We start from the raw sequence: 16,237 nt of genomic DNA, 5'->3' as shown, positions 1-16,237 counted from the left end.
ACCAGAAAATGGGCTTACACCTTAGGCATGCTGAAGATGTGTTTCAGTTTTAATATATGAGACAATTAGCAGGAAAGAAGCTATGAACTGTTAACGAAAATGGAACAAGTTGCTTGAATAGATTTTATTGACCACGTATGCAAGGTTATTCATCAAAACTGGACTTTTATAAAAATTCCTCTGTGAGGCCAGCAGCTGATGCTGTGTAATTGGTGTGTAAACGTGGCTGTGTGAGTGGCTGCTTGCACCTGCCTGCTATGATATTTTACGGCACGCATTGGAGGGGGAATTTGAGATTAAGAAATGTCAGCATACATGTATGTTTTACCAATTGTTTCGGAGCTCAGTTTGCAGTCATACAGGGTCCTATAGATGGCAGCCATGAGAATGAATAAATGGAGCGGAAGTAGGCGATCGAGGCTGAACTGTCTTTTTTTGGTGATATGGGAAATATTTCATGTTTGCACATGCAAACAGCAGTTTCTTTTTTTATTTTTTTCTCTCCCAAGGTCCATTGCCTAAAAGGTGACCATAATTAGGGCTGTCAGTCTTATCTCACACCTTCTGACATGAAGGAGTACTCAAGATGCTCGGCTCCCATTCATATTGCAGCTCATCCTGCCCACCTTGACAAGCAGGCATGGCCATTCATCATTTCAACCATTACCCCTGAGGTGCAAGCAAGTGGCTTTTGTCTTCACTGTGCACAATAGACAAGCAGTGATTTTTCAAGCTCAAATTTTTTTTGTTTCTGCAGTGAGTCGAAGGTGGAGGATTTAACTTGAGAAAGTTCGGTTAACCCTATTTTTAAAGGCATGCCTCCCTTCCTTCTTTCTCTACATGATTTTGTCAATTCTTTCTTGTCTTCTTTTCCTTTCCCCATTTTTCTTTTCTTGTTTTTCCATCCTTTCCTTCATTCTTTCCTTCCTTGCTTCCTTCCATGTTAAAATTGACGGGGTGAGTACAATCAATGGATACATTTTCAAGAAGCTGACATATCTAGAACGCTCAGCAGAGGGCATTAGACTGTACCATCACTCATGGAGCAACAGTGTGTGTCAGACAGTTGTTGGAGCGTCTGGTAGTCCATTAAAAACAGCAAACAAGGTTTCCTATAGAGACAGACGATCTTGCACAGACACAATAAACAGTATTACCAGCACCGGTTGGAAGGCGTGAATAACTGGCATTTGGGGCAAGTTGGCCTGATGTGGGCGGGCGCAGCCAGGCGTGTGAAGGTTCTGGTTCCCCCAAGACAGCCTGACACCAAGAGACGGTATCAAGCATTGGTGGAACCCTGTTGCCAGTTTATTTAACCATTACATTACAACTCTCAGTCTGTCTCTAATCTGTCATCTGTACTGTTGATGTCGTAAGCATAGCTATACAGCCTTATAAAGATGAATACATTCCATGTTGATTCTAGTTATTATAGAAAGCAAGGATTAGTCAGTATACACGTGGATGGATGGTTGGATGGATGCTGTAAAGATGATACTCATTTATGTTTGGGAGATCTTGAAACAGGACCAGGAGATACCAGGTTGGATTGAGGAATTGCTTTTCTCTTTCATTTGGGCTAAAATACAAAGCTTTAATTAAACAAGCAAGTTCTAGCTTTAGCCACCTCAATTTACCTAGCTGGATGCTATTTCTATTGCTACTCTTTAATTTTATCATACAGTCAGTAATGTTAGCAAAGCACAGCAGTCTTCTTAGATAATCCAGCTTCTTAGACACAGTTTCTCGCTTTATTCCGACACTGTTACTACAGTGGACAGAACATATGCGACCACATAGCATAGGCATGTAAAAATAGTATACAGAGAAACAAAGCGCAAATGTTAAAAAAAAAATACTTTGTGAACGTAGTCTAGACAAGAAAGCTCAGCTAGTTGCAAAGAGTAATTGCTTTGCAGCAATCCTTCTCCTAAACAAGCATTTGGCCACACTGGAAAGGGATGATACCGTTTTTAACAGGAAGAACTATTTTCAGTATTACTGGGCATTTTTTCATGAACAACTGTGGGTTCAGAGGACAAAACAGAAACTCAGAAAATACAGAACCAATGGTGCAGCAGTTCTTTCTTTGTTAAAGACAAAGTTTGTAGAGTCTAATGGCAGCAAAAGGTCTGTTAATGTCTTTGTTTAAGAAAAAAGTTGAGTTAAACGGCAGAGTTGGGAGTAACAGCATTAGAAAATAATTGCATTAGTAACTAAGTTATTAGGTGTATGGCGGGTTAGCGGTTAGCGGTTAGCTTGGAGTGTTAATTGTAGTTTTAATGAATGGTCAGAAGCAGTCTGAAGCTTTTTCACTTTTTTCTTATAGTTTGTTTTAGGTTATGTTTACAACTGAGTGCCTTAGCTTTGCACTTCTTCAGTGTTATGCTGTTATTTTTTTACTGTCATAATCACAAAAATACTTGAAGTGCGTTCTACCTGGCTGTCATCTGGAACGGCGTGACCCCTGTTTCATTTTACTACAGCGTGTGCTTTATTTTGTTATATTGCTTGAACAGCAATATTTTATGTTGCTTCCTATTTTATAGCCAGTTGTAGCCCGTTAATGTGCAATAATAATATTGTTCTAAAACATCCAGTTTGTTTTGTTCTCCTTTTATTATAAAAACTGAACAATAGTAATCATATCCACATAAACATATTACAATTGATAGCTGTCTTGACTCATTTGTCCCACTACACACATTAAAATGGTAAAGATTCCTGCACAACGTTTCCAGATATTTTGGCAATTAGAATAATTCCTATGCAATTTATAATTTTTAACTGAACTAATCAAAAATCATTGACATTTTAGCTTGCAAAAAAAATTACTGGATAGTTGCTTTGCCTTTTAACTAGTTACTTTAATATTCAAGTAACCTGCCCAACACTGTGAAACAGATAAGCACGGTCAAAATGGATATTGTTGCTCAGGTAGTGACATACTGAACACTCCTTAACAGCAAAAATAATTAATTAGATTTTTTTAGAATGTCATACAGTAGGTTTATATCATAATTTGTGTGTTTTTTTAATCAACAAAATGCTATTGATTGTCTGAAGAATTCCCTCCGGTGTTGTTGTCGAGGAGACCCGTGGAGCTAAACATGGCTGCTCAGTGGAGGGGTAGCCGTTTGAGCAAAGCATGGCTCAGCATGGTCCGGAGTGACTGAAGTTAGGGTGTAGTAACAGCTGGAAGACTGCTGTTGCTGGCGCCTGGATGTGGCCTGGATAAAGCACGTGACCCTGCCACAGTGTGAGGCATTAGTGATATGAACAGCAGGGTCCACAGCCGCTGTTACATAACATCGTCTTCACCGGCAGATCTCTGTAAAGATGACTCCAGGAGCCTGTGTGACAGAAGAGTGAAAGTGCTTTATCATTGTCAGCATCCACATCACTGGCTCTCAATGCCGGTCTGTGCTGTGCGTGACAATTCAAGCATTTGCCTCTAATGTGTTCTCAGGGTATTTTTCTTTAATGACAGTTTTATGTACATGTTCTTTGGTTTAAAAGCCTCCAGATTTCATCCCGTCTACTCACATTTTATCGTGTACTCGTTCTTTCCTTTATATAAGTGTCAGGTTTGGTGAAGGACTGAAGCACAGACAAGGGCTCGGGAGTCACATGTTGAGATTAGTGGTGATTTATTGAAGAAACAGGCTTACAGGATGACGAGAACCAGGAACACAAGAAGGAAGTGACCGCAACAGGGCACAATCTAGAATGGAGACGGACGACATGACAATGAGTCTGACAGAGTGAGCTGAATATAAAGGGGGAGAGACAGAGGAAAACATGGGGGGGGGGGGGGGGCTAATTAGGCTAGGTGAACTGAGTGAGCAATCGGCTGCAGGAAAGGAGGGGTGATGAGCTGGCAGGTGCAGGGAATTAACAGATCCTAACAGAGAATGACCTGACATGGGGGAACACTAACTAAACTAACAAACAATAGATCTAACAGAACTACTTAAATAATAAGAATAAATTAACACAGACCAGAATCTAATTAACCTAAACCCTGAACAGAAAACTAAACCGGAAAGACAAAAGAGGATCTAGAGACGGACAATACAAAAAAACGTAACATATGCACAGATGGCAGGATCGCCAGGGAGCTACCATAAGTAATCACACCCCTGCGGATTCTGACAATAAGTGTAAATATCGTTGACATCGCTAAAGGCAAGGCAAGGCAAGGCAAGGCAAATTTATTTATATAGCACAATTCAGTACAAGACAATACAAAGTGCTTTACATGATTAAGATATAGCAAAATAATGAAATGTAGATAGAAAATAGAATAAAAGCAAGTTGGGATAAAATGTAGTAACAAAAAAGAACATTAAAAACAGTAAAACTGTTTAACTAGAACAGTCAAAGGCAATTTTAAACAGATGTGTTTTTAATCTTGATTTAAAAGAACTCAGGCTTTCCGCACTTTTACAGTTTTCTGGAAGTTTGTTCCAGATAAGTGGAGCATAGGAACTAAATGCTGCTTCTCCTTGTTTAGTTCTGGGTATGCAGAGTAGGCTGAGGCCAGAAGACCTTAGTGGTCTGGAGGGTTGATACACCGATAACAAGTCTGTGATGTATTTAGGTGCTAAGCCATTCAGGGATTTATAGACTAACAGAAGTATTTTAAAGTGTATTCTCTGAGATACAGGGAGCCATGGAAGGACTTTAGAACTGGGGGGATGTGCTCTACTTTCTTAGTCTTGGTGAGGACGCGGGCAGCAGCGTTCTGGATCAGCTGCAGCTGTCTGATCCACTTTTTAGGAAGACCTGTGAAGACACTGTTGCAGTAATCAATTCTACTAAAAATAAACGCATGGATTAGTTTTTCCAGATCCTGCTGAGACATCAGTCCTTTAATCCTAGAAATGTTCCTCAGGTGATAGAAAGCTGACCTTGTAATTGTCTTGCTAAAGTTGAAGCAATGCATTCAACTAAGGAATTTGACTGTGTTTATAAAGTTAAAAACAGATGTCTACATTCACCATGCAATAAAAAAAAAAAAAAATCAGACTGGGTTAGGGCCAAGATTCTTCTCCTTGTCTGATCAAAAATTTCCATGGAGGCCGACAAGTAAGGAGTGCGTTTCACATGTTGCCTTCAAATGGATCCAAAGGCATGCATCCATTTTAAATAAAATGTTAGCCCTTACTGCTTGGCTTAGATGCTTGGCTGGATGTTCCCTAACTTGTTAAAAGGCAGCATAATTTTAGTGTATATAAACTTCTGATTTTCCCGGAATTACACACCATTAACGAATTTGCGTGAAGTAACTCCTGAAACTGCTGGAAGTCAGGTCCAACCGGAAGTCGGTCCCAACAGAAAGGTAATGAAGTCGTATTAAATTCACTGACCTTAGTTTTGGTTTCCCTTACCTTTCTCTCTGTCTCCGCACATTATAGAATAAGAATAAGAAGAAATGTCAAAAACATGTGGTGTGGACCTCCAGCACTGATTGTTAAAATGGTGGCGCCCTGCAACTGCAGCAGAGTGTCTCTCCATTATTCTGGTATTTAGAAATGGAAATAATTTTGGGAATCCTTACTGACCTAAAACCACAAGAACTGATAATATTTTGTTCCCTACTCCAGCATGCGGGTGATTAGATTTGAGAAAACCGCTGTTATTTTCTCACAAACACTTTACCAAAAGTAGAGTTTTTAAATGCTACAGAAAGTCCTCATCTAATTTAGCTGAGGATCTTTGTACAGGGAAATAGTTGTTATAATGTTGGTGTGCCTTCATAGGACTTTTTGATAATTTGTCTCATAACATGTTCTCTCTCCGGTTCCAGAATTGTTGCCTCATAAAATAAGTGTTGTACTTCAAACGATGTAATAGTTAATGACTGGCTTTAGAGTAGAGTGCTGCACTGTGTTCAGGTGGCTCCCACCACACAGTGGGTCACACTACACAAAAATGGAGCATCATTGACCCTTAGATTAATGGCAAACCCCTAAATTTTGTTCAGTCAAATCCAGAAATGACTAATGCTGTAACATTCCTGAATTTAAAGTAGATTCATTTTGCAGGCCTCTCCAATCCTCCAGTGCCATGCATCACAGAAATCCTAGGGCTGTAAAAATAAGGTATGGGCTGGCCTTGGATTGGGCTGCTGTTTGGTGTGGATCCAGATTAGAGTCCAGACCTTGACAATTTCTGGCCAAGAAGTTACACTTTTAATGAAATGATGCCATTTCCTAAGCCTACTTTATGCTATACAAGTGAAAAAATGTATTTCAGCCAAATATGATGTCTAACATGTGAAGGACATGTCACATGCACACCCCTTTACTTGAAGGGGTGTGCATGTGACTAACGTTACACTGTCATGAACCTGATTTAACGCCTGTCCTGAACATTAAGGAGTCTTTATCAATGTTTGTGACTGTAAGAGCCATTTGGTAAATTGTGACACTTTTAATGCAAAGTTGACACTGTTTAAAATGTCTTTGTTATGATAACTTGATATTAACAGAGTCAAAAATTTCATTTGTCAGTATAAAACCACTTAAAAACATCTTTGCAACTAGTCCTACTTGTTCTACTTTACTTGAGGTAAGGGAAATTAATGACACAATTAAAATGGTCTCATGACAGCCAAAGTTAAGACTAATCACATATGACAGTGTAACGTAATGTTAACACGGGCATCTAAATAACTTTTTAAAGGTTTATAATTAGACCTGTTATGACATATTTATGATGGCTTATGATTTCTTGGTTAATGTCAAGTAGCTATAACACAGACTAAACAATGTCAACCTTACAGTAAAAGTGTCATAACCTACTGAATAACACTTAATGACAACAGTCATAAACTGTAAGCTGTTATTGTGACAATTGGTGGCCTTATCTGCAGTCCCCACGCTCTTACGTAGGTCTTTGTTCCAGAGAGGATCCCCATAGCTCGATTAGACAGCTTCCATTTTGAACCACAAGGTTGGTCTGATCCAGATCATCATGGTCTGGTACCAATGATCTTAGAGCTGCAAGCATGTAATGAACGGGTTGAATGTTGCTGTCTCTATAAGCATCGTATTTGCTTTCCTCATAATTGGAAGGGAAGCAGGTGACATTTCAGTCTTTCCTACAATCAAGAAATATGTTCCTCTCTAGACAGTCTTGGTGATATAAGATTAATTATGGCTGTGCTTTAACCTGAGCTCCTAGAACAGTTGTTTCCTAACGCTTTATGTCATTCCTTTTAAGTTCAGAAAACAAAGTTGGATTTTTTTTTCTATTAATCTATCAAGTTCAGCAAAGCATTCAGCAGCAATTTCTTCAAAGGTCTGATGAGGAAAAGGCTACGGTGATTGCCATTCTTCTGTCAGCTTCATCTACAGATGAGTTGTTATGCTGGTTTAAGGTGACACGCTGAATTGACAACATGTTATTTGGCTCTAAACTCCTGCCATTCTTCCACATCATTACGATCTGCAATAGAGTTATGAATGACATGGATATGCATGTCAATGTTCATTGTATTTTTGGAGAATCGATGGCAGTGGATGAGCATGGGCTTTTTACTGGTTTAACCGTGATTTGCTGCAATTTTAGAAAGTCAAATATGCTGGCAACTTGATAAATTATTCATGGTCATGGTATTAATAAATTAAATAGATTTTAGAAGATAACTATATCAATTAATTACAGTGCTGTGCAAAAGTATTCATACTCTTTTTTTCTTTTTCTAATTTTGTCACATCACAAACACAAACTCATTTGTTTTTGTGACGTTAACTGCAGATAATAGTCCCTAACTTAAGTGCTGAAAAATGATAAATGGTTTTGAAAAAGGTGAGGGATGCAGTTGTGAAGCAGTTTAAACAGTTTCCCAGGCTTTTAACATCCTAAGGAGCTTTATACAATGAATCATCTGAAAATACAAAGTGGATTCAAAACTACAAAAAAAAAAAAAAACAATACCTGAATGTCCACCTGAAGTGACAGACTGAGCAAGAAGAGCATTCATAGGAGCCACAGCCATGATAACTGCAGAGAAGGTTTTGACATTACAATTAGTCATTCACGCCACAAAATTCTGCTTTATGAAAGACTGGCAAGATGGGGATTGCTGCTGAGAGAAAAAGCCACACGTAGCATCAATTGCATTTTGCACTGAGCAATGTTGGCAACACAGCAGCCATGTGGATGAAGGTTCTCTGGTCAGATGAAAACAAAATTAAACTTTAGCTATACATGTAAAGCGCTCTGCGTGCGTGCATGTGTGTTGGTGTGGAAGACTACCCTATACCACACTATGCCCAGAGTGAAACATGCTGACGGTAGCATCATGCAGTGGGAAGGCTTTTCTTCATTAAGGACTGGGAAGCAGGCTTGATTGCAGGATGAATGAAGATAAACACAGGGCAATCCTGGTAGAAAAACGGTTACAGGCTGCAAAAGACTTTTGCAGAACCAGAAGTCTAACCAGACACGCTATGCGTCTGGTGCGTTACTGGTTAAAACATGCTCGACCTTCATTCAGTCCAGTAACTAGAGGTGAGTAGAGTAGCTGGAAATTGCACTCAAGTAAGAGCAGCGTTACTTAAAAATAATGTTACTCAAGTAGAAGAAAAAAGTATGGTGCAGTAAAACTCTTCCTGGAAGCCCCCCCCTCCCCCCCCCATTACTCAAGTGAATGTACCTAATTACAGCCCACTTCTGACAAAACCTGAGCTATTTTCAAAGATAAATGAGCAAACATTTAAACTTAGAAGCACAAATGTTTTAAAGACCCAAGGAAAAAGACTTGTACATGTGATTTAGGTATAGGCGGTTTTTGAGTCTTGGGGCTGCATAATTGAAAACAAAACTTCTAATCTTTTTTTAAAATGATGATTTAAAAAAAAAAACGTGTGCTTCTTTCTGTTGGTTTTTCGCGTAAAACCCCAATGAAAAGCAGTGGAGCCTGTGGTTGTAATGTGACAACATTATAAAAAAAATGAAGGCGTGTGAATGTGCAGGAACAGGACAAGTGGCTCTATAAATTTCTGAGTGTCACCAGATCTGTTTTTTTATGTTTAGTTTGTACGTCAAAACGATGTGTGAATTTGTTCAGATAGGTGGGCCAATCACACACGAAGGTGGGGGATGGGGGCAGGATCTTGCCAAAATCCAGAGGCACTGATGATTATTTGTCAGGATTTGTTTTGTGATAAAACAGCTTATCTCCATGGGTTTAATCTTGGACGCTGCGTCTGCCTTTGTGGCTATACTAAAGGTTTAGGTTACTGTGTCTGCTCCCATATTCACTCTGTGCCCGGTTTCATGACTGATGTTAAATTAACCTCTTGCTGTGTTATGTTTCTTCTATATGCACATCGGCATTGTTCCATTCATGTGGCCTGTGGTTACCCACGTACCGGTAACAACAACAACAAAAGGATCTTCTAAAGTGTTTGCTGGACACCACATTTAGTTTTCATGTCCTTCAATCACACACGTTCTACTTTGTGTGCTCTCCACCTCATGGGAGGTTAATTGCTTGCTTTTTGATAAAATGCTATTGGCAGGCATTCCAACAGACGCACTGTGCCAGTCAGTTCAAGGCATCGTTGTTGCCCACCTCTGTTAATACTGGGAATAAATAATGGCATGTTAGCTGGCTGCAGGGTTCCCTGTTTTATTTAGGGGCCTATTTCACTCTGTTATATTAGAAAAGTACTATTTTACAACAGACTACCAGAAAGAACAGTCTAGTGGGGTCTACAACACATTGGCCTCTGTTGTGCAGGGATTCATAGTTGTTGTTTTGCTGATAGGGTACATTATGTTACAGGTCTCTTCAGGTTAGGTCAGTAGGCTTGCTGCCCAGTCCGTTGTCTCCATGCCGGCCCATCAATGCGGGAGGGACACCGGATAATTGTATAAAGAAGCTGTAATAAGGGGGCATTGGATTAGCTTTGCCCTGGCTAAAATAAATTAAAGAGGTTATCATGACATGCAGACTCCTAAACAGACTCATTATAGCTGCTCATCCAAATATAACGTAAAGCTGCATCATTTGCTGTCAGTTAAATAAAAATAAAAAAAGTAATAGCATCATATTTGACTGAAATAATGACCCTTCTAAGTTTTAAGCATTGTCCGATAATAAGCAGATCTCTCTGGATCTAGTGAGTAACATGGTAATAAGCAGAAAGAGTGAATTACACAGAGGAAGGAATGTCACTCAAAGTACTTTTTGACTCAAATGGTCTGAGGAGCTCATTCTCTAAAAGGATTTTGTATTTTTCTTTCTTCATCTTTTGGTGCACTTACACACAAGTAGTGTCATTACACTACAGGTATTAAAAGTTATTTTTAGCAGATTTGTTATTTAGTGGTCAGTTTGCAGTTTGGATGAAATAGTTTTTTTTTTTTTAAACGTGTTTTTTTTTTTTAAGCAATCACACACTTTGGCCTCCCGTGTTTTTTTTTTTAAAGCAATTAATTACATTTAAAAGTGTTTTGCCCAAGAAAATCACTCAAGCAATATTGTCAAAATATACTAATTTGTTCTATGATTTAAAAGTATTTTTTCAACTACATTAATAGCAATGAATCACAAATGTAGAGAAACAAATGGAATGTTGCAGCACATAAAAAGCTGCAGATTAGCGATGAGCTTGCATGCGATAAAAGGTGGAGCTGGTGGAGGCACAGTTGTTGCTTTGACGGCCATGCCTTGCGGCAGGGGTAAGGTATAGGACAAAGACAGCCTGTTTCCAGATGTCTTCCTGGGTTAGGGAGAATCTAGCACTGCCCCCTGCCATTAGAAACAAACACTAATTGCCCACTGGCCCCTTGTTGGAGATGTGCAGCTGGGGACAAGCGGTTAAAAATAGCACCACTTGTTCCCATGAGTGGCGGGCACAAAGCAACGCAGCATTAGTATTCAGCATTAAAACATGGCATGGAAACAAAAAAAAGGTCATCTTCTGGCCATGGTCACAAATGTTAATGTTGGGTACCAACCGAGTACATCAGACTGGTTAACAGCTAAATGCACCCCGGGCTTTGTCCCGCTCTAGCCCACCCTACTGAACCAGTGTCCTCTGTCCGAACAGTCGCAGGAAAATATTGCACGGAAGCGTCCGAGGGAACGTCACGACATCTTGTGTTGTGTTTGCAGCTCAGCAGCGTCCATGTTTGTTTGACGAAGGTCTTTTCTGCATGCAGCAATGGCCCTTTATACTTGAGTCGAGTTACAGTTCTCCCTCTATGACACAAAAGCAGCATCTGGTTCCACCTGACTGGAACCATGAATAATTTAATAGTGGGCTTTATTATTACCAGCCAGCGTCACTAGCTTGGCAATAACATGCGACTTAGGTAGTGCTATCAACCTCGGTCGCTAAGTGGTTGAACACGGAGTGAGGATGTTATTTTTACCTGGTTGGTATCTTATACGTTTGTGGGTTTGAGAGTATCTGCTTGGATGGGTGCTTCAGTGTTATTTTGAAGTTGTACGCTTTGCAATATTTTGCTGGGAAAACAACGCCGCAAGCACCGAGGAGAGCTAATACGATCAAGATGGGGCCCACAATCTTGTTACCCTGATGCCACCCAGTGAAAACGTTACCAACCAAAGTTCTCATGGGACGGCTCTAACATTTGGTATTAATACATGAAACTGCTTCAATGTATTTTTGTTAATGTATTCTGCTGGAATATGACCACCCCTGCAGTTAAAACACATTTTGGGGCACGCTTGTGGCGCAGCAGGTAGCGCAACCCATATACGGAGGCCTTAGTCCTTGACGCGGTCGACCCGGGTTCGAATCCGACCCGCGGTCCTTTGCCGCATGTCTCCACCCCCCTTCCTGTCAGCCTACTTTCAGAAAAAGTGAGCCACTAGAACTGCAAAAAATCCCCCCCAAAAAAACAAAAAAAACCCCACATTTTGTTCGCACGCTGTGAGCATAGCTTTAAGTTGTTTGCTCTGGAATAACGCCACTGCTTTTACCGATGGGAGGCCAACGGGTCTGGGGCCAGCAGGAGTAGGGGTGTAAATCACCAGGTTTGTCACAATATGCTGTCATATCGATTCGTTTGGATGATGATACAATATTTGCCGATACAACAAAATCGGTTACGATTTCCGGTCGATGCGATGGATATAGTGCAATATTATCAGCCCATCTACCACTATTATTTACATTGCTATCAACTCACAGCAAAAAAACAAACAAAAAAACAACAAATATGATTTGACCATTTTCTTTCTAAGCTCTTACAGGTATCAAGCATTTAAATCAAACACAGCATTCTTCTAATTTTAAAATAACAATAAAAATAGATCACCTTTTCTCTACAGTCTCATGCCTGAGTTCCAAAATAAAGGCGTATCTTAGAAATTACGATACAAGCAGACTGAGCAGCAGTGCACAGACACACAGTAGAGAGGCATTACATGTTCACAAGTGAAAACTGATCACACTAACACTTCCTCTGGCATCTTTTTAAAAGGATTTTAGGCGGTAGAAACGGTTTGGTGGAAGGTCATCGTAGTTTCAAAGCCATAACTTTTTAAATGTTTGCTATATCTTGATACCAGCAACTGGCAGAAGCCTAGAGGTGACAGATCACACCCCCAGAATAACTTTAAAGTATAATAATGATGATATCAGTACTCCAAACATTGTGTAGAAGTATGTTTTTGTTACACAGGGGAATGGATTACAAAAATGTCAACAATGGGCAGTGATTGACTTCAGCCTTTTGATGTTTTCAGCTGAAAAATGACGTTTTGCCCCTTCACTGTGTGGACAACGTTCATCTACTAGAGGACAACGGCAGAGCTCTTCAACTACAGCAAGAATCCCTGAACCATCACAGGCTCCATCAAAAGTTACTGGTGAGTGCTCTCTGTGAAAGCGAGATAAAGGCCTGTTGACACTGGCCTTGGCACGTCCCATTGCTACACTGGAGGTGTTTGCCTTCAGATTTTTCTGTCTCTTTTGTATTTCTCCTTTCATCGGACTTTAAACTGGTGAACCATGAATAATCGCTCCTTCAGTAGTTTCATTTTGAAATGAGCTGTGCTTACTTCTCTATATATTCTTTTAATTCTCCTTGGTACTAATTGGGGTCAAAGATACAGATTTCTTGGTATTTTGACGAGAAATTAAATCCTTAATTTACATTGCTATGCTGTTACCTGTTAGCACTAGTGCCGTGTTGAAAGTTACATTGTTTGGAGACAAAAGCACTTTAAGGTACTAAACACCTGAATTGGCCACTTTAAGAGGCTGGTACTGGTTTGGCTATCGTTGTGCTTTCAGAGCTGCCTTTCTATTTGTTATTGCATAGACTGAACAAGATGTCAAACATTCCTGAAATTTTTTCTTCATATTGGCGCGATGCTATCATGCAGTTACCGCAGTGTTTTTGGCTGTACATCCATGTTGAGAATATCCCGTTTTCCCACACGCCATAGTAGCTCTCGTGGATTGAGATTTGGTGACCATTGTTCATGCATTCAGACCATGTGCGGACGCATTGTCTTCCCCTCTGCTTCCATTGTTTCCTATTAGGGGATTCACTAAAGTAAACATCGTCTGAGGCTGACTCAAATTCAGAGTTAGACTTTAACACCTGAATTTAAATATGGCAGATAAATGATAAGAAGTTTCAGCGCTGAGGCTTTGCAACGAAACACCGGTGATGTCCAGAGGAAGAAGAACCTCGAGTCATGGCCACACTCCTCTTTCTAAACTACAGACACAGCCCCAAAGTGGATGGTGTCTCCTCAACGTGATATCAGGAGAAAGAAAGTTTGTTGAATGTTTCTGTTTTATTCCATGTGTTATTCTGTGGGTGTCTTGAGACGGCTAAGTGTAAGGATGCCACAGAGAGGGCTGCTCCATTAATAACTCCATACAGCCTATTTCTAATGAGAAAAGCTTTAGCTTTTAGCAAAAGCTTTCCCAATTTAAACAACAGACCACAACACCATGGAGACCACTGGAGTTCATTTTTAGATTTGAAAAAAAGTAAAAAAAACATTTTTAAATGCTTTGGGTTTTTAGTCCATCCAGCTGAAAGCAGCCAGTAGAAGATGTTGTTTACTGTGGTCATAAAGAGACTGACACAGTCAGTAAGAGTGCTCAGGTAGGCTGTGGTATTTAAATAATTGTTTTAATGGAAACTAGAAAATGTTCTGGATAACCTTAAAAACACTACTGACTGAATCATTGACAAAAGGTTGGAAGGATCCATGCTTTCAAATGTTTTAACCAATTTCTTTCTCCACCACCTGAAAACTCATCAGACCAGGCAATGGCCTTCCTATCGGTTATTGTCCCGTTTTAACCTCAGTTTCCTGCTGCGTTCAAAGATGGTCGTCTGAATACCTTCGTGGTAACTGATGTTTATTTGAGACTCTGTTGCTTCTCTGTAACCTTAAACCAGTTTCCTTGTTTTTCATTTGACCTCTCTCATCAGCAAGGCGTTTTTTACTCATAACTGCTTCTCGTAACTGGTCTTGGTAAGCCCATCAGATGGTTGTACGTGGAAATCCTACTATGGTACATTAGCAGTTTTAGAAATAGTCTTTCACCGAAAACCACGTCAAGATTGAATAGTTTCCTATTTATTTATCTTTTTGTGATGCTTTACTGGAACGTCTGCAAGTTGTCTACATTGTGTCTACAAGACTAAATGCATTGAATAACTTCCATGTGATTGGCTAAGTCGCTATCAGTGTAAATAAGCTATTAAACAGGTGTATCTAATAAAGTGACTGGTGAGTGTATATGATAATAATAATAATAATAATAATAATAATAATAATAATAATAATAATAATATTAATAATAATAATAATAATAATAATAATAATAATAATAATAATAATAATAATAATAATAATAATACATCTTATATGTACAGTGCTTTTCTAAAAACTCAAAGACACTTTACAAGAATTGAGAAAAATTGCAAAAAGGACAATTAAGTAAATCAAACAATGTGAAAGTAGAAGAAAAAATACTTAAATACATGAAACTGGACAGTATGAAACAGGACATTAATCATACATTAAAAGCTATTCTAAAATAGCTTTTAGTGTACGCAGTAAAATCAGGACAAAGAGCTAATCTAGATGTAATTTTCCGAATCTAAGAACTAATTTTCCATGTGAAGGCTTATTAGAATTTAAAGCACGTCTGCACTGCAGGATCCTTTTATGCCTGTTGTTTTCACAGCAGAAGCAGCATAGCCAAATCAGATAATCAGGGTAGAAATCAAACCTAGGAAACAACCCCAGGGAAGCAGTTCTTGGTATCAACCCCAAACAAAGGAATTTCCCTTATTCACATGATGGAGTGTTTTAGTGCTTACATTCAGTTACATTCATAAAATCCGCTAACATTTGAGGAAATATGAATTAAATTAATGATCAGAATTGGAGCCCCAGTGCTCACAGCCAGGGCCTTCAGCCCTGGAGTTTCATGCTTCAGACTTAAGATAACGGTCTATTATTATTGAAAAATCTGCAGATTTATTTCATATTTCATCCTATTCCCTTTCACTTGTGCGCTTTGTGTATTTATTATCGTACCTTTAATGATAAACAAATATATATTTAACGGGTCACTGATATGGTTTGGGTATACAGAGCAGTTATATTAGAACTAATGTTTGTTTGTTCACACTCTGTTACAACAGCTCACTTGTTTCTTCCATACAATCCCCTCACCATCACCACTAACTCTACTTCTGACACTAAATTATATTTTTAAATAGGACTGGGCCTTTATCGTAACATTTTATTGTTATCTTGAAAAATTCCTTATTGTGATAAAAAATTGTATTTATCTTGACAACAATAAAATCCAACTAGCGGGGTCTAAAAAAACCCAAACTGTTAATATTGTCAGGATTTTATTTGTGCTATTTTTCCCAATGTTGGTTTATTAAGAGCACCGATAAAAAATAAATAAAATTAAATGCAGTTACCGTGTGCATTTTAGTAATAAAACAAAATCCAAATTTCTTTATGTAAATTGAGCCCTGATGAAACATACTTCTAATTTTTTTTTTTATATATATATGTTACATTTTTAAGTGTTTTTAGGACAGCTTAATGCTTATCAGCCATTCAGGACGTGTGGGCTCATGGCTGGTTCTTGGTGCTATATTTTTTTTCTGACTCTGAGGGGCCACAAGTCAAAAAAATCCCGATTATATGGCGTTGAATCATACTATTATTTAAACTATATAATATTAA

At 38.9% G+C, this 16,237-nt stretch overlaps 1 protein-coding gene across 1 annotated transcript in view; it reads left to right on the top strand.

Annotated features, from left to right (window-relative positions):
* The first annotated feature begins 12,743 nt into the window (after positions 1–12,743).
* rimbp2 (RIMS binding protein 2) overlaps positions 12,744–16,237 on the top strand; it is a 107,203-nt gene continuing 103,709 nt past the window's right edge. Inside the window, 1 exon segment of the mRNA XM_021318354.2 lies at positions 12,744–12,862. The gene's annotated coding sequence lies outside the window, so the exon portion shown is untranslated.

This window comes from Fundulus heteroclitus, chromosome 12, assembly GCF_011125445.2.
Source record: "Fundulus heteroclitus isolate FHET01 chromosome 12, MU-UCD_Fhet_4.1, whole genome shotgun sequence".
NCBI classification, from domain to species: domain Eukaryota; kingdom Metazoa; phylum Chordata; class Actinopteri; order Cyprinodontiformes; family Fundulidae; genus Fundulus; species Fundulus heteroclitus.
This window is presented reverse-complemented; position numbering and strand designations above follow the sequence as displayed.